This window comes from Schistocerca cancellata, chromosome 3 (assembly GCF_023864275.1).
Source record: "Schistocerca cancellata isolate TAMUIC-IGC-003103 chromosome 3, iqSchCanc2.1, whole genome shotgun sequence".
Taxonomy (NCBI): domain Eukaryota; kingdom Metazoa; phylum Arthropoda; class Insecta; order Orthoptera; family Acrididae; genus Schistocerca; species Schistocerca cancellata.
This window is the reverse complement of record NC_064628.1, coordinates 874,319,110-874,342,895: the sequence shown is the minus strand read 5'-3', so window position 1 is coordinate 874,342,895 and position 23,786 is coordinate 874,319,110. Positions and strand designations below refer to the sequence as shown.

The 23,786-nt window shown below is 45.2% G+C and overlaps 2 long non-coding RNA genes across 2 annotated transcripts in view; one reads left to right on the top strand and one right to left on the bottom strand.

The window, feature by feature from the left end:
* LOC126175946 (uncharacterized) overlaps positions 1 to 23,786 on the top strand; it is a 645,439-nt gene that overhangs the window by 203,078 nt on the left and 418,575 nt on the right. Inside the window, exon 3 of the long non-coding RNA XR_007535625.1 lies at positions 14,698 to 14,723. This is a non-coding gene — a long non-coding RNA (uncharacterized LOC126175946). The remainder of the gene's footprint in view (positions 1 to 14,697; positions 14,724 to 23,786) is intronic.
* The window catches only part of LOC126175947 (uncharacterized), a 322,248-nt gene that overhangs the window by 193,675 nt on the left and 104,787 nt on the right, over positions 1 to 23,786 (bottom strand). The window lies entirely within an intron of this gene.

Genomic DNA, 23,786 nt, shown 5'->3' with positions numbered 1-23,786 from the left:
TGTATGTAAATACCGTAAACGTCAATTTGATTCAAAAAGTACTTGAAGTGAAGTGAAGCGCAGCTGGACAGCAACAAACTCTTTAGCGCGCAATTCCCGCAACGATAGGAGTTGTGAATCTTCGAGTATGGACTCAAAAAAAGACAATTGATTTATTAAAAAAAAAAAAGAGAACTGTTGATCTGTATCTTGTGGAAAGAGGGCGTGTTGCTAGGCCGTCGCTCAGAACGTGTTGTTACATTTAATGAAAATTGATATTTTACTGATAAATCCGAGTAAAGTATGTGTAAGAGTTGCCAACCATTTATGTATACAAATTTTCTGGAAGTGAAGAATAGAAATATCTTGTTTTTGGAAAAGGAGGTCAACTTCATTGTCGTTGCCGTCTATCAATCGACAGAATTGTAAGTGTATAAAGTTCACTAAAATACAGGAAAAGAAATGAATTACCTATAGTTTTCAAACAATACGTAACAACCTCTCATAATTTCTTAATTACAGTAATTGGATTATGTTCTTGTACAATAGTATGGTTCTGAACTCCACTGACCAATTTTGATGTAGCAGGACGTGTAGTTTGAAGGAAGTTTCTGTGCCAAGTAGTCTCCTTTTCTCACGAAAAGCGGATTACTGTTTGATCTTATTTACTTACAACAGTGGTCCCTTAGATATGAAAAACTACGAAAAATTGGGCTCAAAGCTATCCGCAATGCGGCCAAGTAACTAACAGAGTTGTTCCCCACCAAACTCCCCAGATATGAACATTATTGAGCATATCTGTGATGCCTTGCAATGTGCTGTTCAGAATAGATATCTACCCCCCCGCACTCTTACGAATTTATGGAGCCCGCATCTCGTGGTCGTGCGGTAGCGTTCTCGCTTTCCACGCCCGGGTTCCCGGGTTCGATTCCCGGCGGGGTCAGGGATTTTCTCTGCCTCGTGATGGCTGGGTGTTGTGTGATGTCCTTAGGTTAGTTAGGTTTAAGTAGTTCTAAGTTCTAGGGGACTGATGACCATAGATGTTAAGTCCCATAGTGCTCAGAGCCATTTGAACCATTTTTGGATTTATGGACAACCATGCGGCACTTCTGCGTGCTCGCGGGGGCCCTACACGATGTTAGGCAGGTGTACCAGTTTCTTTGGCTGCTCGGTGTATATGCAATGTAACAACAATCTCCAGAAGGTGGACAGCAACACACACAGTGACAATGAAAAACAACCGGAAGACGATATGTAACATTAAATAAGCGTAAGGTGTTTGCGCCGGCCGGAGTGGCCGAGCGGTTAAAGGCGCTACAGTCTGGAACCGCACGACCGCTACGGTCGCAGGTTCGAATCCTGCCTCGGGCGTGGATGTGTGTGATGTCCTTAGGTTAGTTAGGTTTAAGTAGTTCTAAGTTCTAGGGGACTTATGACCACAGCAGTTGAGCCCCATAGTGCTCAGAGCCATTTGAACCAATCGTAAGGTGTTTGCGATCTACCGAAGAAAGCACCAACTGTTGTACCCGGATGAATACTTTGGCGGTCAGCCGCTCGAAGAAAGCATTCCGAGGCATTCAGCGCGTCACAATCGGTGATGGCACTAAGAAATCTCCCCTCTATCGTACTTTTATATTCTTCCTAAACCAAGGAAATTTTATTTATATATCAACCTTAAATTATCGTTATTTTGAAAAAAGTATTACTCTTTGTAGAATGTTGAAGAGGAAAAAAAATGAAAACTACAAAAAAGATGTAAAATGAGAAGTGTAGGATGTACTACCTGTTTTAAAACATCAGGTAACAGGGCCATAATTTGGCAATAAATAAATCACACTGGACGTCAAAGCAACAAAGCGGCACTGCAGAATCGTAATGTGTCTGCAAAAGAGGGAAGGTCTACCTAGGTCATCCCAGTTTTGAAAGGTGAAAGTGAGGTTACGAGGGACTGACTACCTTGCAAAATGTCCGAATACAGTATCAGCAGGAAGAAACTAGCCGTGAATACAGGCAAAGTCAGGACATGCGGGGACCAAGCAGCAATCGGTATTGTAATTGTAAACTGTCGAAGCTGCGTTGGTAAAGTACCGGAACTTCAAGCGCTGATAGTTCCTGTGAATTATTATGGGTGGAGGTTACACTCATCAACCGAGCAAGGTTAATAATTGGCTCCTTTTACCGACCCCCCGACTCAGCAGCATTAGTGGCAGAACAACTGAGAGAAAATTTGGAATACATTTCACATAAATTTTCTCAGCATGTTATGGTCTTAGGTGGAGATTTCAATTTACCAGATATAGACTGGGACACTCAGATGTTTAGGACGGGTGGTAGGGACAGAGCATCGAGTGACATTATACTGAGTGCACTATCCGAAAATTACCTCGAGCAATTAAACAGAGAACCGACTCGTGGAGATAACATCTTGGACCTACTGATAACAAACAGACCCGAACTTTTCGACTCTGTAAGTGCAGAACAGGGAATCAGTGATCATAAGGCCGTTGCAGCATCCCTGAATATGGAAGTTAATAGGAATATAAAAAAAGGGAGGAAGGTTTATCTGTTTAGCAAGAGTAATAGAAGGCAGATTTCAGACTACCTAACAGATCAAAACGAAAATTTCTGTTCCGACACTGACAATGTTGAGTGTTTATGGAAAAAGTTCAAGGCAACCGTTAAATGCGTTTTAGACAGGTACGTGCCGAGCAAAACTGTGAGGGACGGGAAAAACCCACCGTGGTACAACAACAAAGTTAGGAAACTACTGCGAAAGCAAAGAGAGCTTCACTCCAAGTTTAAACGCAGCTAAAACCTCTCAGACAAACAGAAGCTAAACGATGTCAAAGTTAGCGTAAGGAGGGCTATGCGTGAAGCGTTCAGTGAATTCGAAAGTAAAATACTAGGTACCGACTTGACAGAAAATCCTAGGAAGTTCTGGTCTTACGTTAAATCAGTAAGTGGCTCGAAACATCATGTCCAGACACTCTGGGATGATGATGGCATTGAAACAGAGGATGACAAGCGTAAAGCTGAAATACTAAACACCTTTTTCCAAAGCTGTTTCACAGAGGAAGACCGCACTGCAGTTCCTTCTCTAAATCCTCGCACCAACGAAAAAATGGCTGACATTGAAATAAGTGTCCAAGGAATAGAAAAGCAACTGGAATCACTCAACAGAGGAAAGTCCACTGGACCTGACGGGATACCAATTCGATTCTACACAGAGTACGCGAAAGAACTTGCCCCCCTTCTAACAGCCGTGTACCGCAAGTCTCTAGAGGAACAGAAGGTTCCAAATGATTGGAAAAGAGCACAGGTAGTCCCAGTCTTCAAGAAGGGTCGTCGAGCAGATGCGCAAAACTATAGACCTATCTCTCTGACGTCGATCTGTTGTAGAATTTTAGAACATGTCTTTTGCTCGAGTATCATGTCGTTTTTGGAAACTCAGAATCTACTATGTAGGAATCAACATGGATTCCGGAAACAGCGATCGTGTGAAACCCAACTCGCATTATTTGTTCATGAAACCCAGAAAATATTAGATACAGGCTCCCAGGTAGATGCCATTTTCCTTGACTTCCGGAAGGCGTTCGATACAGTTCCGCACTGTCGTCTGATAAACAAAGTAAGAGCCTACGGAATATCAGACCAGCTGTGTGGCTGGATTGAAGAGTTTTTAGCAAACAGAACACAGCATGTTGTTCTCAATGGAGAGACATCTACAGACGTTAAAGTAACCTCTGGCGTGCCACAGGGGAGTGTTATGGGACCATTGCTTTTCACAATATATATAAATGACCTAGTAGATAGTGTCGGAAGTTCCATGCGGCTTTTCGCGGATGATGCTGTAGTATACAGAGAAGTTGCAGCATTAGAAAATTGTAGCGAAATGCAGGAAGATCTGCAGCGGATAGGCACTTGGTGCAGGGAGTGGCAACTGACCCTTAACATAGACAAATGTAATGTATTGCGAATACATAGAAAGAAGGATCCTTTATTGTATGATTATATGATAGCGGAACAAACACTGGTAGCAGTTACTTCTGTAAAATATCTGGGAGTATGCGTGCGGAACGATTTGAAGTGGAATGATCATATAAAATTAATTGTTGGTAAGGCGGGTACCAGGTTGAGATTCATTGGGAGAGTCCTTAGAAAATGTAGTCCATCAACAAAGGAGGTGGCTTACAAAACACTCGTTCGACCTATACTTGAGTATTGCTCATCAGTGTGGGATCCGTACCAGATCGGGTTGACGGAGGAGATAGAGAAGATCCAAAGAAGAGCGGCGCGTTTCGTCACAGGGTTATTTGGTAACCGTGATAGCGTTACGGAGATGTTTAACAAACTCAAGTGGCAGACTCTGCAAGAGAGGCGCTCTGCATCGCGGTGTAGCTTGCTCGCCAGGTTTCGAGAGGGTGCGTTTCTGGATGAGGTATCGAATATATTGCTTCCCCCTACTTATACCTCCCGAGGAGATCACGAATGTAAAATTAGAGAGATTAGAGCGCGCACAGAGGCTTTCAGACAGTCGTTCTTCCCGCGAACCATACGCGACTGGAACAGGAAAGGGAGATAATGACAGTGGCACGTAAAGTGCCCTCCGCCACACACCGTTGGGTGGCTTGCGGAGTATAAATGTAGATGTAGATGTAGAAGAGCCGGTGGTGGGGGGAGGGGGATTATGCGCTCCCCATCCTCAAAATAACTTTACTGAAGACGTTAATATTTTTCAGGCAGGATTCGGAAAAGAAAGTAGCATGAAAACTCAAAAGTGTCGAAAGCGAGAAGGATGCTTCTCAGCTATTTGCTCGAGAATCAGCTCACATCGATAGTCCTGCGGCCTGGCCGGCTGCTGCAAACATTCCAGCCCGGTGCTACCCGACCACGATAAAATGACACGTGGCCTCCCGTGGCCCTTATAGGAAAAACGCCGTGGCGTTGCAGTAAACAGGCACTGTGAAGACATAACGGCATCGCATAGCAAATGTTTTCAAGACTGTTCGATGAGATTTCGGGATTGCATCCGGATCGTGATGATTTCTTGCCACGATATTTTGGCTGGCAATCGTCCAGCCATCTTCAGGTGAGTGTCCGTCACTGAAGACTGCAAGTTCTCCACCAACGCACTGCCAGAGCCGTTGTATTTGTGCGTATATCCCGTGACTTTCGTCACCTGAGTGTATTGTTATGTTAAGGTATTTCTGATGGCGATGGCGTGTCCATTCGAGACGTGTAATTTTTTGCAGTGTGAGTGATTGTGCCTGTATTGTTGCTTTCCGATTTTTAATTATACGCGCCATTCATACATTCAGTCTTCAGAGCAGAACGCAGTCATTCTCATTGGCCGTTCCCATCGGCCGTTAAATACTAGAAATTATTGCCTCTTGCAAGGATTTTTAGCAAGTTTATTTTGACCAAGTGCTGGAAAACTGCTGCCATAATGGGAATCACGAACCCGGCAACAATACAATTGAGACAGGTTAGGGCAAGACTAACCCATCATCCCAATTGCACGATGGCTCTCGCATCCCGAGCAACTACGAGGACGACTGGCGCTGTTGGGAATTACGTGTCGGCTGTCAGCACGCAGGTGGCCTGCCTGCCTTGGCGCGCCTGGGCAGAATCCGGGGAAGCCCCGCCGCCGGCGCGCAGTGGAGCAGCCATCGGGCGCGCGGCGTTGTTTCGATCCGCCAGCTCCCGGCGCTCGCGCTCACACACACACACGCGTACACACACACACACACACACACACACACACGCGCGTACACACACACACACATTACTGGCGTTATTGCGGCTTAGTCCGCCGGCGCAGACGTCAGGCGCCGCGCGCTCTCCCTTTAAGTAATGAGCGCCGGAACGGCTGTGAAAGCCCCAGTGATTGATTGTTGCGCGCGGTGGCGGCTGTGGGCCGAGCCGAGCCGCCGGCCCGGTATTAACCTGCCGCTGGAGCGAGGGGCCGAGTATCGACTGCGCCTGCGGGGTGCTTTCCCTCCCTGCTCCTGTAGCGGAGGGCTCCCGCGGGAGCCCGACGTCGCGCTAGCGCGCCACCTGCCGCATTATCCGGGGACAACGCGCGCGCACTTGGCCGCCCGCCGGCGAAATATCGCGCGGCCCGGCTCCTTGCCGCACGCCCGGGGTCGATGCGGCCCGAGGACTGTGGAGGCGCAGCGGCGGCGCCTCCGGCTACTCCCTGTCGCCGGCAGCAGGCAGCCGCTGCCCGGCGAAGGCGAGGTGTTTCATTAGCAAACCATTAGCACAGCCTGGCACAGTCAGTAACCGATTATACGGAGTATAACATCTAAGCGATTATACGGAGTGTAACATCATTCGTAATCGGATGAACAAGGATATGCGGAAATTCGGTATTGGGAGCGATATACGATAGGTATGGAACGAGACTTTTATTTATGAACCGCAAAAGAAAGTGTGCTGAATACTCCAGAAGCAAAAGAAGGATACTAATGCACACATTCAGATACACAATGTAGGAAACATTATTTTATATTACAGCATAAGAACGTAGCATAGGTGGAAATTGAAACCAGTCACCAAGTCACAGAGAATGACAGACAAATAGACTTCTTATTCGAGGAAATATGCACTGTAATAAAAAGAAATTACAATGAAATGAATACCCCTAGCTGCATACAGACGGTGGTGTAAGTCAACGGGGACAGTTGAAAATTTGTGCCCCGATCGGGACTCGAACCCGGGATCTCCTGCTTACATGACAGACGCTCAATCCATTTTTTTTAATCTCATTTTGTTCGTTTTCGTTCGTTGTATGTGCTCGGTGCGGACGTCGCAAGACACCCGTTTCAGTTCGTCGTTCATCCATTAACCTAGTTTTTTTTTTATTACAGAGGGTAGCTAACCCTCTGACCGAACACGCTGAGTTACTGTGCCGGCATTCCATCTGAGCCACCGAGGACACAAAGGATAGTGCGACTGCAGGGACTTACCTCTGGCACACCTCCCGTGAGGCCCACATTCCCAACTTATTATCCTGCACCATATTCATAGTGCCCCTGCCATTTATACTTGTCTCCGAAAGAGCAGATACCATCTTCATCTATATATATAGCTAACACTCGCCGGCCATTTGACCATCTTCTTCTGTGCGGATGCACAAACAGTGCCCGAACCCTTACGGGAGACCGTGTGGGATTAGCCGAGCGGTCTAATGCGCTGCAAAAAATAGTTCAAATGGCTCTGAGCAGTAATCGACTTAACATTCATCAGTCCCCTAGAACTTTAGAACTACTTAAACCTAACTAACCTAAGGACAGCACACACATCCATGCCCGAGGCAGGATTCGAACCTGCGACCGTAGCGGGCACGCGGTTCCAGACCGAAGCGCGTAGAACCGCACAGCCACACCGGCCGGCTAAGGCGCTGTAGTCATGGACTGTGCGGCTGGTCACGGCGGAGGTTCGAGTCCTCCTTCGGGGACGGATGTGTGTGTTCGTCCTTAGGATAACTTAGATTAAGTAGTGTGTAAGCTTAGGGACTGATGACCTTAGCAGTTAAGTCCTATAAGATTTCATACACATTTGAACATTTGAATCTTAAGGGAGTCGGCAAAAAGCCGCGACTACGTAATAAGCATAATGGGCAGGGGCACTATGAATATATTGCGGAACAATAAGGTGGGAATGTGGGTCTCACGGGAGACGTGCCAGAGATAAGTCCGTGCAGTCGCACTATCCTGTGTGTCCTCGGTGGCTCAGGTGGATAGAGCGACTGCCATGTAAGCAGGAGATCGTGGGTTCGAGTCCCGGTCGGCGCACACATTTTCATGTCCCCGTTGACTTACATCAACGCCTGTATGCAGCTAGGGGTATTCATTTCATTGTAATTTCATTCTAACAAACTGCATGGTCGCCGATGGTATCTGTTCTTTCGGACACGCCCGAAAGAATAGATACCATCTTCATGTATGTAGTGAAAAGACTTAAAAATAGAAAATCTCCACGGCCAGGTGGCATATACAGGACGTTCGGAAATTCTGGTTTCAAACTTCTAGGAAACGGTTTTTGATTTTGCTTTGTAGCAGTCATGCAATATTTTTTAAAAGAACACACCACCATTTGACCGATGTATTCTTTATTTAAGTACAAGACGTGTTTCGACCGTATATGCCATTTTCTAGTATTTGATTTTATGTCTTTAACATATATTGCAGGACACTTAACGTGTTGTCAAGCCCAAACTTGGCCATAAATTAAGAAAAATTTTGGCTCCCCCCACGAAATGCCAGACGTAGAACCACCATCTTGTAACAGATCAGTAAATAATCGTGAGATCACGTCGTATTTAGTAAAAAAGCAGGCTTACGTTGGTGAATAAAAGATGAGCACATGTTCTTAAAACGTAATGATAGTGAAATCAAAGAGTGCGAGTAATAGAAGAACTGAACACTTGTGGTGAGGTTATTGAGGCAGGAAGACGTTGGATCAACTAGTAGTTTGGTACCATGTAGGAATACACGCCCTCCCGGTAAAGTGACGTAAGGCCGTCGCATTCGATGCGGGTTCTACATCTACATACATACTCCGCAACCCACCTGACGGTGTATGGCGGAGGGTACTTTGAGTACTTCTATCGGTTCTCTTTTATATTCCAGTCTCGTATTGTTCATGGAAAGAAAGATTGTCGGTATGACTCTATGTGGGCCCTAATCTCTCTGATTTTATCATCATGATATCTTCGCGAGATATACGTAGGAGGGAGCAATATACTGCTTGACTCCTCGGTGAAGGTATGTTCTCGAAACTTCAGCAAAAGCCCGTATCGAGCTACTGAGCGCCTCTCTTGCAGAGTCTTCCACTGGAGTTTATCCATCATCTCCGTAACGCTTTCGCGATTACTAAATGATCATGTAACGAAGCGCGCTGCTCTCCATTGGATCTTCTGTCTCTCTTCTATCAACCCTATCTGGTGTGGATCCTACACCGGTGTACTGTAACCTACTTCCTTTGTTTTCGGATTGCATTTCCTTAGGATTCTTCCAATGAATCTCAGTCTGGCATCTGCTATACCGTCGATTAATTTTATATGGCCATTCCATTTTAAATCACTCCTAATGCCTACTCCCAGATAATTTATGGAATTAACTGCTTCCAGTTGCTGACCTGCTATATTGTAGCTAAACAATAAAGGATCTTTCTTTCTGTGTATTCGCAGCACATTACACTTGTCTACCTTGGGATTCAGTTGCCATTCCCTGCACCATGCGTCAATTCGTTGCAGATCCTCCTGCATTTCAGTACAATTTTCCATTGTTACAACCTCTCGATATACTACAGCATCATCCGCAAAAAACCTCAGTGAACTTCCGATGTTATCCACAAAGTCATTTATATAAATTGTCAATAGCAACGGTCCTACGACACTCCCCTGCTGCACACCTGAAATCACTCTTACTTCAGAAGACTTCTATCCATTGAGAATGACATGGTGCGTTCTGTTATCTAGGAACTCTTCAATCCAATCACACAATTGGTCTGATAGTTCATATGCTCTTACTTTCTTCATTCAACGACTGTGGGGAACTGTATCAAACGCCTTGCGGAAGTCAAGAAACACGGCATCTACTTGGGAACCCGTGTCTATGACCCGCTGAGTCTCGTGGACGAATATCGCGAGCTGGGTTTCACACGATCGTCTTTCTCGAAACCCATGCTGATTTCTATAGAGTAGATTTCTAGTCTCCAGAAAAGTCACTGTACTCGAACATATTACGTGTTCCAAAATTCTACAACTGGTCGACGTTAGAGATATAGGTCTATAGTTCTGCACATCTGTTCGACGTCCCTTCTTGAAAACTGGGATGATCCGTGCCCTTTTCCAATCTTTTGGAACGCTACGCTCTTCTAGAGAGGGTTAAGTTGAAAAATACGGTTTTGTAGCCGGAGTAATGGGGAATGGTACTGTATATTGAAATCCTGAATAAAGCCAACGTGCATTCAGAAAAAGTGTGTTACATTACATATTGACGCCCCTTTTATGGACTAGTTAGTAAAATGAGTCTACGTGAAGAGGTGACAGAATGCCAGGAGCGAGCGAGCATGTTTGGACGTGCCCATGACCAAGGCGTCAATGAACTTGATCAATTCGTTGGTGTATCAAAACGGACTGTCCAGAAAATCTCCAAGGAACTGTGTGCCACTCGCAGCTATGAATGTGGCATAAACACAATGGTCGTAGAAAGATGCTAACAGACAGAGGCCAGAGACGGCTGTCACGCCTCGTCATTGACGGTCGGTTTCAGTATCAGTGAATGTACCAGCGCGTCTCAACCAGTTTCGTAGCGAACATTACATTCAGTGGACATTTGGTTTCGGATACCTACCAAAAGGTCGTTGCTGACAGTGGTTCGTAAAACTGCATGTCTATCAAGAAAAGAACAGAGGTAGTAGCGAGTGTACGCACATTATGTGGTCCGACGAGTGGCAGTTATTTTTTTTTCCCTCCAAATTATGCAAGGCGTCGAGTGTACGACGGCGCGATGAGGCATTTTTGTCCTGTGTGCTTGTTTTTCCGTCTACGTGAGGCCCTGGGTAGTAGCTTGGGATACTTCCACCCGAATGGGCGATAAATTGACAGTGAGATGAATTGTTATAAATTTGTGCGAAGACAACCGCACAGCCGTAATGAACACCTCACCTCACTGCTAATGCACATTACACTCAGAACGGAAACAGACGGAATGTATCAGTGTTAACTATGCATTTAGACACTGTTGTACTGTCTCAAGGAATTCCCCTGGTCTGTTGAAATCGGCCAACAAAAATATATGTTCGACAACCACAGAGGCAAATCACCTATTCGATTTTGTCAGTGCCACATTTGCCTAGTTAAGACAGCTGTAACCAGGCGAATTACCTGACTGCAACATGCTGTCGATACGTCATCCGATTCTGATTACCAAACACCGCACGTTGCTTTATAATAGTAACACACGAGCTGACTTCACTCCTATCCTTGCTGTACCCGTCTGTAAAACGAAAACATTCTAAATCTTCAAATCCACTGCTTCTTCCTGCCTATTGAACAAGCTACCCCGTGGCCTATGCAAAAACCGGCTCCATTTTGCATTTGAGAAAGAACTAAGTAACTTCCTTTTGTCGCTGCTGTAATTTTTCTTTTAACAATTAACGTAATGGCCATTCCCTCTTGTTCAACAGAGAAGCAAATACCCTTTTACTCCTTATTTTTCCAGCCTTTTTGCCCCTTCTTCAGTCATTAATCCTGTCTTGCTTTTTATCGTCTCTTCGTTAGTCGCATTCGTCCTCGTTCTCATCTTCCGTTATTTATATTTTTGTCTCTCCTCATTTTAATTGCCTGCCAAGGTAAAAATATCTACCGACTTGTCTAAGTTATTTATATCACCTTCCTCTTCGCAAAACAAGCAGAACGATATTTATCTCTGTTGTAGCTTTTACTGTTATCAGTCCTTTTAGACTCCATGCTACGAGCATTGTAACACAGTTAGATTAAGCAACATACGTCATCAATCAAACGATCGATCGATCGTATCTTGTGGCAACGACTCTGTTTCATGATTGATCTATTAATGAAACAAGGTGAGTTCCAGGTTGAAAGAGAAGGCCTTACAGATATTGCAGGAAAAATAAATCAGTGAATTTAGTAAAAATGACTCACACACACGGGCTTCGTTTTCTCTATGCTTTTACCGTTCTCTAATGTATACTCGCAACAGTGACTGTTCTGCATTCCATTGCGTGGGTGTCGAAGGACTGATAAACACAGTACATTGCGAGCTGTTTCAGTCAAATTGGTGGCCGGTGCACTTGACAGCAATCGGCAACAATTTGCCGCGAGCTTGCCAAGTTGAGAGTTTTTCGAGCTTAATAGTCATTCGTTAACGAAATAAAAGCGAAATCTGCTTGCATATCTCGTCGAAGCTGCATTTAGAGAAGAGAAATTCGTGCCCTCGTGAAAGACATAATACCCAGAGATGCTAAACGAGATACAACGGCATGCGTACATGCATTGACTGGTAATCGGATAGTGATTAAAACATTTGCCTTTCCCCAAAAGGAGTGTAGGTAAGCTTCTGGTCCCTATTGATGTGAACGAGCGAGATGGCGGACTGTTTTGAGGCACAGCATTCGTGTTCGTGAAGAGCGGGGCTCAAACCCCGAACCGATCACAAAATTGACATCACTACTCTGGTCTTGATGACTACATTGAATATTATGTTTGGTTCGCATACACAGGGCGCAATCATAGCTACAGTTAACTCTGGCTGAATCAAGAGTGTGAATTATTTAACAGAATACTGACAACTGCTTAATACTGCCAAGAACAGAAAACGATGTTCCGCAATACGTGAAATGTAAGTGCTCATAAGACAGTGTCTCCCAAGACATTCGTATGTATGATGTTCGTGTGGAGAGTTTGAGTGGCTATTAATGCTGTCTTCTGGCGCACGCTAATGCAAAAAAATGGTTCAAATGGCTCTGAGCACTATGCAACTTAACTGCTGAGGTCATCAGTCGCCTAGAACTTAGAACTAATTAAACCTAACTAACCTGAGGACATCGGACACATCCATGCCCGAGGCAGGATTCGAAAACACAAATAAAGAAAATGTCATGTGGGCATGTGTCCGGAAACGCTTACTTTCCATGTTAGAGCTCAGTTTATTACTTCTCTTCAAATCACATTAATCATGGAATGGAAACACACAGCAACAGAACGTACCAGTGTGACTTCAAACACTTTGTTACAGGAAATGTTCAAAATGTCCTCCGTTAGCGAGGATACATGCATCCACTCTCCGTCGCATGGAATCCCTGATGTGCTGATGCAGCCCTGGAGAATGGCGTATTGTATCACAGCCGTCCACAATACGAGCACGAAGAGTCCCTACATTTGGTACCGCGGTTGCGTAGACAAGAGCTTTCAAATGCCCCCATAAATGATAGTCAAGAGGGTTGAGGTCAGGAGATCGTGGAGGCCATGGAATTGGTCCGCCTCTACCAGTCCATCGGTCACCGAATCTGTTGTTCGACTGAAATGTGTAGGAGCTCCATCGTGCATGAACCACATGTTGTGTCGTACTTGTGAAGGCACATGTTCCAGCAGCACAGGTAGAGTATCCCGTATGAAATCATGGTAACGTGCTCCATTGAGCGTAGGTGGAAGAACATGGGGCCCAATCAAGACATCACCAACAATGCCTGCCCAAACGTTCACAGAAAATCTGTGTTGATGACGTGATTGCACAATTGCGTACGGATTCTCGTCAGCCCACACATGTTGATTGTGAAAATTTACAATTTGATCACGTTGGAATGAAGCCTCATCCGTAAAGAGAACATATGCGCTGAAATGAGGATTAACACATTGTCGGATGAACCATTCGCAGAAGTGTACCCGTGAAGGCCAGTCAGCTGGTGATAGTGCCTGCACACGCTGTACATGGTACGGAAACAACTGGTTCTCCCGTAGCACTCTCCATACAGTGACGTGGTCAACGTTACCTTGTACAGCAGCAACTTCTCTGACGCTGACATTAGGGTTATCGTCAACTGCACGAAGAATTGCCTCGTCCATTGCAGGTGTCCTCGTCGTTCTAGGTCTTCCCCAGTCGCGAGTCATAGGCTGGAATGTTCCGTGCTCCCAAAGACGCCGATCAATTGCTTCGAACGTATTCCTGTCGGGACACCTTCGTTCTGGAAATGTGTCTCGATACAAACGTACCGCGCCACGGCTATTGCTCCGTGCTAATCCATACATTAAATGGGCATCTGCCAACTCCGCATTTGTAAACATTACACTGACAGCAAAGCCACGTTCGTGATGAACACTAACCTGTTGATGCTTTCCCATCTTTATTTGTGCTTGATGCTAGTACTGTAGAGCAATGAGTCGCATATCAACACAAGCACCGAAGTCAACATTACCTCCCTTCAATTGGGCCAACTGGCGGTGTATCGAGGAAGTACAGTACATACTGACGAAACTAAAATGAGCTCTAATATGGAAATTAAGCGTTTCCGGACACATGTCCACATAATACCTTTTCTTTATTTGTGTGTGAGGAATGTTTCCTGAAAGTTTGGCCGGACACCCTGTATATTTTAATCAGCTAGAAACGCTGCGTTTACGTTACTTTGACGTGTCCTGCTATGTAAATTTCTATTCTTGAACGCCAGATAAACGAGGGTGCGTTCCTGCTCTATCTAAAAACTCTGATGATGAAACTCACTTTAATTATACACCTAGATGCAGTAGTTTTACTTGTTTATCTCATGAATTTGTGACACACTTCGTGTCCTAGTTTATAAAGTTGCATTGCCCCAGGAATAGTTTTTCACTTTAGCGTTGCAGTGCCGGCCGGTGTGGCCGAGCGGTTCTAGGCGCTTCAGTCTGGAACCGCGCTGCTTCTACCGTCGCAGGTTAGAATCCTGCCTCGGACATGGATGTGTGTGATGTCCTTAGAACTACTTAAGCCTAACTAACCTAAGTTCTAGGGACTGATGACCTCAGATGTTAAGTCCCATAGTGCTCAGAGCCATTTGAGCGTTGCAGCGCCGTTAAAATTTCGTTGCAGTAAAACATAGTGCCGCTCTACGATTTCAAGTTCAGTTTATTGATTCTGTTCGTGTGTCAGTTGCTTAGCAGTTCATTAATTCCTCAACTTTTTCTAACTATCTTTGTTTCTTTTGTTTCAGATAACCGGTGGCAAAAGTACTCCAAGGTACGGCGCTGTTTCATTTCATCGGTAAAGTAGAGCAGCAAGCGCTGCTTTTATTGTCTACTTATTGCTATTGGATTACTGTACCTCTGTTGTATATTACTATTCGAAAATCACTTTCTCCTAAAGGTGAAAGTCGAGTGCCATGGAAGCGCGTTGGTCATTGCGCATTCGGAACAACAGGCGAAGGCGTTCTCACTCCAAAAGTCTTCCCGTGGATAACTGTTCATTCTCATGTTTGTCCAGAAAGTGAGAGACGAGGGAGAACTGTTAATCTGGATACTGTAGGATTATTGTCGGACCATCCAGATCCACCAGCAGTCACTGTAGTAAGAAATCGCATTGGCAGAATGTCTGAAACGTCCCGTGCACAGACTTTGTGTGGGATGACTCAATACCTGACAAAAGCGGAAGAGAAATTCATTAAGGAGTCCCAGAGGGAAGCCATAATACAACTCTACGGGCGATACGGCTGTCATCCGCGCGTAGGCCTATTGGAGTTCTTGTCTTCAGTTCAGTGCACTTTATTGTAGTATCTCTGGCTAAGATTGTGGCGCCTTTAGAATGAGAATTTTCATTCGGAAACATAACGCGCTAACAAGGAAGAAAAGTAAGACTGACATAGGGGTCAAGCGGGAAACGAGGCACTATCTCTACGTCCTCTACTGGACAAGAATGAGGCCTAATTAATCATCCCAACATTTTCCTAAAGTTATTCAAATCATTTTCGCCGGAAGGTACTGGTACAATGTCTTAACCATACATGGAAGCCATACATGGTCGGTGTCCAGAATGCCCATTTGTTATTGGAGACCAGAGCATATCCTAAGTTCGAACTAATTTCGTTCTCAGGGGAAAAAACCTACTCGACAAGTCAACACAAGATGAGAAAACAGCACTCGTGTGGAAGCACAGCTCGTGGCTTCCCACGCGTTGTCATGCTGATTACTAGATGCTGATAAATCTATTGATTCCCTCTTTCTAAACTTCTGAAAGGCTGTATTCCACTGCCGTCTGGTAACTGAGGCAGAGTATGATTGGTCCGAAGAATCTTTAAAGCCTATGCTTTGTACTGGACGGCGAATGTTCGGCTGACGTGACAGTAAATCTGGTAATGTTCTCAATAAACATTAGTGATTGGATCAAATACGGCCAACATTAGCTAAAAGAGTCACTCGAATGAAAACTAGCCAGATGGAAAAAAGTAAGTAATCTGTTTATTATTTCGAAAGTAATCGCCATATCTGTTAATATATCAGTTTCACTATGAGACAAGCCGGTGAGTGCCTTCATGAAGAAAATGTTGGAACTATGTTTGTACCAGGTGCGCACCTCTTCGCCCGAAGCAAATCGCGCCCGAAGCAAATCGACGCCCACGAATATCTTGCCTACGGAAGTAAGACTGTACCCAGGTGCACACCTCTTTTTACGAAGCAAATCGACGCCCACGAATATCTTGCCTACGGAACCATGACTGTACGCCGGTGCACACCTCTTCGCCCGAAGCAAATCGACGCCCACGAATGTCTTGCCTGCGGAACCATGACTGTACCCAGGTGCGCACTCTTCTCCTGAGCCGCGCGGGATTAGCCGAGCGGTCTCAGGCGCTGCAGTGATGGACCGTGCGGCTGGTCCCGGCGGAGGTTCGAGTCCTCCCTCGTTCATGGTTGTGTGTGTTTGTCCTTAGGATAATTTAGGTTAAGTAGTGTGTAAGCTTAGGGACTGATAACCTTAGCAGTTAAAGTCCCATAAGATTTCACACACAGTTGAACATTTCTTCGCCTGAAGCAAATCGACGCCCACAAATGTCTTTCTTCAGGGCTCCAAAAAATATGGAAATCGCTTGGGGAGAGATCGGGACTGTATGGAAGATGTTTAAGGGTTTCCCAGCGAAACTTCTGCAGCGTAGTCCGAAACAACCTTGGTAGCAACCTCCACACAGTCCTCATCTTGCGATTCCCATATTTGGTGCCCTGAAAGAAAGCATTCGTGGCCGTCGATTGTTTTTTTTCCGAACATCAGGGTACAATTATGGTTCCGTAGGCAACCACAAACATAGTTCCATGAAGGCACTGACCGGCATTTCTCACAATGGGACAAATGTATTAACAGATATGGCTATTACTTTACAGTTTACGAACTTTTTTTCCATCTGTCTCGTTTTCATTTGACTGCTCCTTGTATAGGCCTGCTGTTTGCTGGCTATGCTGTTTCCTACAAGAAAATCTCATTGCTGGATGACTGTAAGTAAGTTTAGAACATCTTAGATGAGATATTTAGCTTGCATTTCTGGCAATAATTGTTGTCGCCATAACTGTAACTTTAAATCTTTTAGTGTTTGCTCTGTATTTCTAGTACAGTTTTTATGTCTGAAGATAAAAAATCGACTCTTGCGGGTGTTAGCTTTAATGAGCCACGAGCTGAGCCATTTTTCTAAACTTTTGAACATGGCTGTGTGGTCAGCGACCGTTCACAAAGTAAAATTAAAGCAATAACAGCCCGCGGTCGCATAAAGAAATATTTTGACCTAGGTTTCAGCGCTACTATGAGTGCCTTCAAGAGAAGTAAAACACTCAAACTGGTCTATGACACAAGTACAAAATTATAGGAAAAAATTTTGAAGTCTAAGTAATAACTAGCAGTAGAAAAAGAAACAGTATTTACATGTCACGTATAAAAATAAATATCAAGCGATAAAGCTTTAGTCACATTTTTCCATTTTTCTAAGTTTGCTGGTATATTGCTTTTTCATTTGTTTTACGCGTTTTTCGTTTGTTAAATTAGTACTTTCACAGAATATACAGTCAGAACAGAAAAATAAAGAAAAAATTGCGTCACACGTGGGGAAGTAATAGTAGTAATAATAATTAACAATAAACAAAATAATAAGATCAGTATTAAGTACGTAACGTTCAACTAACGAAGCGAAAGCAGATTGCCAAAAGAACATTGCTACAAACTCCGAAGAGTTATTTTACATGTCAGGAATATGTGTTCCCATATAACAGTTCCACGCGTAAACAGTTAAAAAAATCATAAGTGGGATTTGAACGCGGGATCTTTGGTACGACGACCGCGTGCTGTATCCCGTCACCCAGCGAGATCTACAGTACCAGCCCTCACAGATGTGCTTTTCCTGAACTCCGTAGCATTAGCGATACTTTTAATTACCGTTTACGCATGTTGTACTGGACGACAGCGTACAGTAGGAAGTAAATTGATGTTTTTTTCCCACTAGCTGCTTATTTTTTGTGACTCACCGTCTAATTTCTTATGGTAGTTCGTATGTTGCCACGTAGCCGCTGTGATTGAATCCGGGGTCCGGAGTGACTGGAAGTAACACCACACCGGCTCCCGTCCCCACTCACACCGTTGCCCGTGTCCCGCCACGTGGAGGTGGGCTCTATTTGTTTACATCCATTTGATATCTTTTTTGTGCAGCATTACAAAAACTTATAACTAATATAAAATCAAGTGGGATATTAATAAACAAAACCAAATTAAATATTTAGAAAGAAGGAAGGAAGAGAATTGAATAGAGAAGAGATAGGTATAATATTGCCCGTCACCTGGTTGTGGGCGGCGGCCCGGGTGTTGGAATGACCCTCAAGACGCTGGCCATCGCTCACCATGCTTTTGACATCTACCATCCTAAAAACTAAATTAACTAGAAGAGATTAGGGTACGTTAAAGCTAGAAACTAAGACCTCCATGTCCAGCCTGCTTAAACTTTTTTACGATATACAATAGAGGGGTAGCTGATTTTGTGCTTGGCTCAAAGTTGCTAGTGAAAGGGTACTTGTGGTAAAAGTAATAAAGGTAATGACGCTAACGGTTTGTGTTGAGCCTACAAGACTCCTAGTAGAGTACATCAGGTACACGCACCTCCCGGCCCCGCCGACAACACGACATGAACGGTGGTTTTCCCCGATCTGCCATAGGTATCCGTCGGGCTGGGCTCAAAAGAGAGGAACCACAATTAAGATCCTTCCATCCAGGACGTGCGCCGCCTCTTACCGGGAGGCGTAGGTCCCTTGAAGAGGGAGATCAGAAGTTATTAGTGAAGTGGAGGTTGAGGTATAGGCTGTGTAGGGTGATTGTACAAACAATTCATGCTGAGGCAATGAGACTTACAATGATACGTGGTGTGGCAGTTAGCACCTTCCGGCCCCGCCAGCAACACAGCCAGAACGGTGGTGTTTTGGTTTCTACTCCATCGACATACAAGGTCTGGGTGTCAGTGGTGCTCCGGCTGCTCTAGCGCCTGACGCCAGGCAACCCGTTGCACACCCGGTAGAAGTGGTTGCCTGTTTCTCGCATTTGCCGACTCCTTGCCGTTTGAAGCGTAGCGCTCGGGCTGTTACGTCACTAGAGACAGTGGCGAGCTCCCTTTCTCGTCGGCCTCACGCCATTGTCTGCCTGTGCTCGCTCACGCTCGCGCTGCGCCGGACAGTGGAGAACACCAGCGCCCCTCGGGCGGCAGCCGAATAAACAGTTGGCCGCGCCTCGCGTACAGTAAGAATATCGAGCGGCCGGCTGCCTGGGGCCTGGCCGGAGTCACGCAGGCGCGGCCCACGCCGAAAGGTTAACGCGGCGCCGCGCCGCGCCGTGCCGCTATCTCGCATGCGACGACCCGCGCGGCCGGCGGCGCGCCTCGCATATGCAAGTGCTGTGGCGCTGCGGCAAAAACTGCGAATGAAATGTAATGGCCATCTTCGGTCCGCGCGGCCTAATTAGAACCGCGCCGCGTCGCGTTACGTTACCATTCCGCCTTTGCGGCTTTTGTTTTTGTGCGCCGGCGCGGGGCTACGTGCCGGACCATCACGTCCGCCGGCTCTGGACGCTTCTTGCTTTTATCTGCCGCGGCGGTCGCCCGAGCACTGTGCAAACACGATCCGTGCCTGCTCGAAAAAGGCGGGCCCACTAGATTCCAGGCGCGACCACGTATGCTTCCGTTTGCAGTTTTCGTTGGCGTGCCTCAACGAATGATATACCAAAACTCAAAACAAAACTTTCAATGATTCTCTGACAACTGTTACATTCATATTCAACTCAGCATTCTACAACTCGCACTGAATAATCACCAACACCCCCACCCCACAAAAAAAGAATCATCCTTGCATATATATACTCTCTCTCTTTCTCTCTCTCTCTCTCTCTCTCTCTCTCACACACACACACACACACACACACACACACAGATATGAACATAACAGAAATGAGTAGACGTTATTCCAACATATACTTCGTTAGGTTGGAAACAAATAGGATGAGACACATACTGAACCCACAGTATTTACGTCTTGAAACCACAGTTCTCGACCAGATATCTATAATTAGTGACACAAGACTTATAGTACATCAGAACAAGAAAGGCAAACAAAACGAAAAATGAGAGAAAAATGTTCGGTACATAAAAACACTTTTATGTTTCGTAAACACACGTGCAGTGCGTCCTACAGCATGTGACCAGATGGGAGGAAACACGGGTGCCAACCAAAAACATGAAGAACTTTAAGCAATCACTCATTTACATAAAAAACTAGACGTGAAGTTTTTATGATCTTCAAATATCACACATATTACAACAAAACTGTATCATTCTAGAGCCCACTGATGAAAGGCGAAAAGTACCTAGGAGAAATGAAATACACGCAGCAAGAACAGGTTGTTTTTATTTACAAAACAAATATTTCTGTGCTTGATGCAGAGGATGGCCAGGCAAACAAACTCGTTATTTGCATTCTGTTTGTTAAGTGTGATTCAAAGCATTTGTATTCCCTGTGATTAATGTGATTGTGATGGTAGAAAACATCCTTTAACATGGAAATGAGGCGATTCCATACCCTTACGACACATTTATTCCTCTATGTGTGAGGCATGTTTCCTGAAAGTCCGCCTGCTTAGCTGGGTGGTAACGTGCTCGCTTCCCATGCAAGTGGGCCCGGGTTCGATTCCTGGCCGTCTTGGAGATTTTCTCCGCTCGGGGACTGGGTGTTTCTGTTGTCCTTATCATCATTCCCCGGATGAGGCCTCCCGGTCAACGATGCCTACGCTGATTTCCTGGAAGTTGGCCCATATCTGTTCGTTACACCCCGTATGGAGACGATCCAACGGAGAGCGCTGCGGTTCATGCATTGCGGGTATGCTCAACAAACTCCAGCCGAGATGCAACAACAGAAGCCTTTCGCATCACAGAGAAGCTAATTAGTAAAATTCAGAGGCCTTCCGTTCCAAGAGGAGTCGGGAAACGCAATACTTCTTTGCACATACGTCTCGCGAAATAATCACGACTGTAAAATCACGTATATTACAGCTCACAAGAATGAAGCAGGGAAGAGGACAAACGACAGTGGTGCTGCCACACACCCTAAGGTGGCGTGCGGAGCATAGATATAAATGTAGATGTAGTGGCAGAACTAAAGCCAAAACCGATACAGATGTAACCACAAAACTCGAATGTACCCCATGAAAATGGAGTTTAGTTTCGATACATATTAGATATAGAAACAAGTAGCGACTGGAAGTATTTATTGTCATTATTATTATTATTATTCAACAGTATGGCTCACTGTAGTTTACAACTCCGATCACTAAATATGTAAAAACGTCCTTGGTTGAGAGTCCAGGTTTAACTTTACATTCCTGTATACTTTGCTGGGGAAGTTTGATCTAAGGAGAAGGGGGACTTCGAATAGGATTATGGCGTCAAATGAACATTGTGGAAGGCAACAGCTTTACATTTATTACATTATTAATTTAAATTAATCGTATGGCTAGGGCCCCACGTCGGGCAGACCGTTCACTGGGTGCCGGTCTTTCAATTTGATGCCACTTCGGCGACCTGCAGTCAATGAGGATGATAGAATGATGATGAGGACAGCACCACACCCAGTCCCTGTGCGGAGAAAATTCCCCGACCCAGCGGGCAATCGAACCCGGGCCCAGAGGATTGACAGTCCGTCACGCTGACCATTCAGCTACCGGGGCCGGACATTAAATACCGTAACCTAACCTTTCAGTGAGTTCACAGCGATACTACCCCAGTAGAAACTTTCCTGCGGTTGGCAGCATCAGTAGTTGTAAGAACGAGGGCCAAATGCTGGAGTAGTTGCAGTCTTGGTCATAGTAACCTGAATGTCAGATCACAACGCTTGCTCTCTCCCACCTTCGCATCCACCGAGCGAGGTGGCGCAGTAGTTAGCACACTGCACTCGCATTTGGGAGGACGACGGTTCAGTCCCGCTTCCGGCCATCCTGATTTAGGTTTCCCGTGATTTCCCTACATCGCTTCACAAATGCCGGGTGGTTCCTTTGAAAAAGCACGGCCGACTTCCTTCCCTAATCCGATGAGACCGATGACCTCGCAGTTTGGTCTCCTCCACCAAATCAACCCAACCCACACCTTAGCGGTAGGTTGATCTTTGAGGAGATATGTTGTAGTTGAGACCCCAGACTCGAATTTGAGAGCGCGGTAGTTCCTACCCTGTCCGACCATCCAGATTCAATGATTTCCGTAAATCACTGAAGACATATGCCGCTGTGGTTCCTTTCGAAAGGACACAGCTGATTTTCTTTTCCCGTCATTACTTAAACCGAGCTTATGCTCCGGCTATAATAACCTTCTATAGAGTCAGGCTAAAGAATCTTCAAAAGAAACAGCGACTACAGCATAATTTATGTAAAAGCTTAAGTCTACACCTAGAGAGAGAGAAAAAGAGAGCGAGAGACGACTCACGCCGACTGCTAGTTTGCCTTGCTCGTCAAACGACGCCATTTGCATTGGTAGTGTCGCTGTGTGCTGCTTACAGTATCAGTTCAAAGTGTTTAAATCGATTGATCAGCCCGCCGACTGTGAAAATGGTCAGTGATTCGGTTTTTGACAGCCAGGAACTTGGCGGCAGCAGCAGAAATGCATCGACAGATAAGTGAGGTGTATGGTACCAATGCAGTGAATGACCGCGAAGTGCGTAAGTATGTGAGAGCTATCAAGGGCAGGTGGTAGAATGTCCGTACAATTGGAAGCACTTTGTGTTCACAAGCTGCTTACTGAGGAACAGAAAATGGAAAGAATGGCTTGTACGCTTGATTTTTTTTTAGACCCATATCGTAAGGAAGGGGATCAGTTTTTAGAGAATTTTGTTGCGGGGGACGAGACGTAGGTTTCTCAGATGACTCCGGAGTCTAAAAGTCAGTTAATGGAATGGCGTCATATGACATGAACGCCAATCTCAACACATAAGGTTATGGCAACCGTGTGCTGGGATAGACATGGCGCGGTGTTAGACGAGTGTATGCAGCAAGGGACAACGATAAAAATTCTTCCAATCCATATGTGGCATACAGCAAACCAGTGCTTAACAGTATTGGTTAAAAACAGTCTTGGTTGCAATTTTATTTTTTTATTTTTCAACTACGCCTTTCGCCTTATTTAGGCATCTTCAGGTTGATCTTAATTTGGTATTTCTTAGAACGATCCTTTGGCTACACTGTTTTTAACCAATACTGACAACGATAAACGCAGCCACTTCCTGCGCTGTCCTGACTAAACTTCGACGAGCAAAACGCAATAAGCGATGTGCCCTTCTGAGGTCTGGAGTTTTGTTGCTGCATGACAACGCCGTACCCCATTCTGCCAGTCGCACCAAAAATCTGATCAGATCTTTTGGATTGGAACAGATTGTTCACCTACCGTACAGTCCAGACCTGACGCCGAGCGATTTTCACCTTTTTTGCTACCTAAGGGAGATTCACAGCGGCAAACGCTTTGCAGTAGATGACGTGGTGAAAGAAGCAGTTAAAAACTGATTATCCAAATAGGCGCCAGATGTCTATGACTTAAAGATACAGAAGCTTGTAGAACGTAATAAAAACGTTAAAATACTTGTGGAGAGTATGTAGGTAAACAGAGAATCCTGAAAGGACTTAAATAAAAGCGTTTTTTTTTTTAAATAAAGAAATCAGGCCTTACTTTCCGAATGATCCTCGTACATTTTTAGCTGTTGTCACTGTGTTGGAGAGACTTTGCAATTCATGCATTTTCAGTTTTTGATGGACTTGGCAGTT